This window comes from Theobroma umbraticum, unplaced genomic scaffold, assembly GCF_002168275.2.
Source record: "Theobroma umbraticum cultivar Fairchild unplaced genomic scaffold, ASM216827v3 scaffold_67.0, whole genome shotgun sequence".
Lineage (NCBI taxonomy): Eukaryota > Viridiplantae > Streptophyta > Magnoliopsida > Malvales > Malvaceae > Theobroma > Theobroma umbraticum.
The window spans coordinates 1,589,252-1,590,400 of NW_018397262.1; the positions used below are offsets into that span (position 1 = coordinate 1,589,252).

At 25.7% G+C, this 1,149-nt stretch overlaps 1 pseudogene across 1 annotated transcript in view; it reads right to left on the reverse strand.

Moving 5' to 3' along the window:
* LOC110419600 (transcription factor MYB63 pseudogene) overlaps positions 1-1,149 on the reverse strand; it is a 3,243-nt pseudogene that overhangs the window by 1,551 nt on the left and 543 nt on the right. The window lies entirely within an intron of this gene.

Consider the following 1,149-nt stretch of genomic DNA (forward strand, 5'->3'; position numbering starts at 1 on the left):
GTGCAACCATGAATCTATGGTGGAGTGATTTCATGGTTAATAAACTTAAATTATTTTTAATGAGATTAAGAATATTATTAAGTTTATTAAATCTTTGAATATCTATGTCCAAATAGATTCCTCACTTAGCTTCGTACAATCAAACTTGTTTAAACTAGAATGTATGTTTTAATTTGATTAATTAAATTGTGTACAAAAATGACACCTTTAACATGTTTTTCTTAATTTAGACAAGAAAACATGTTTGACCTTAATTTAGATAAGAAAATATGTTTGTCTTAATTTAGATAAGAAAATATGTTTGTCTTAATTTAAGACAAGAAAAATATTTTTTGTCTTAATCTAGACAAGAAAACATATTTGTCTCAATTTAGACAAGATAAAATATTTTGTCTTAATTAAAGATAAGAGTTGTTTTAAATTAAGATAATGCTAGGAGGATTCTTGTAAAATGAATCTAGACATTCATGTTGATAAAAGGAGACTTTATACTTGACTATCACTCTTTTATTTATCATTACTCTTTTTAAATAAAGATAGATAATAATAAAATAAGAATTATTATTCAACAAGGAGTTTTATTTTTATCAAGAACCCTAAATGATAATTAAAAAATTAAATTATTTATTCTTTACTTTTAATTTTGAGAATTATGGAACATGTTTGATGCTTCCATAACTCTAAATGGATGGTCAAGATCGATTCAAAGGTGTTTGATTTTGATTAAACCTTTGAGGCAAGAGTTTTAATAAAAAGAGAAGATATTGGAAAAAAAAGAAAGGTACAAACTTTCTCTTGAAAATGTTTCAACCATCACTTCTCTTCTCCTCCTTCAAACTTTATGGTATCTTTCTTCCTCTTTCCCATTCTTGGCTAAATTTTTTTTGAAAGAAAATAGTCACTAATATTTACGAAGAAAAGAGAGACAAAATTGGTTGCCATCTTGTAGGTCTAGCATTCCACCTCTCATCCACTTAAGGTTCAAGTTAAAAGTATTCTCGAAGAATAAGTGGTAAATTTATTTGTTCAAGAAATCATTCATTGGTATGGTGGTGTCCAAAGATAAGAATCTCAAAATAAAACGTATGTTTTTTCTTACTTAATAGATTCTTATTTTTTTAGGATGTGATTATGTTACTTACAATAAGA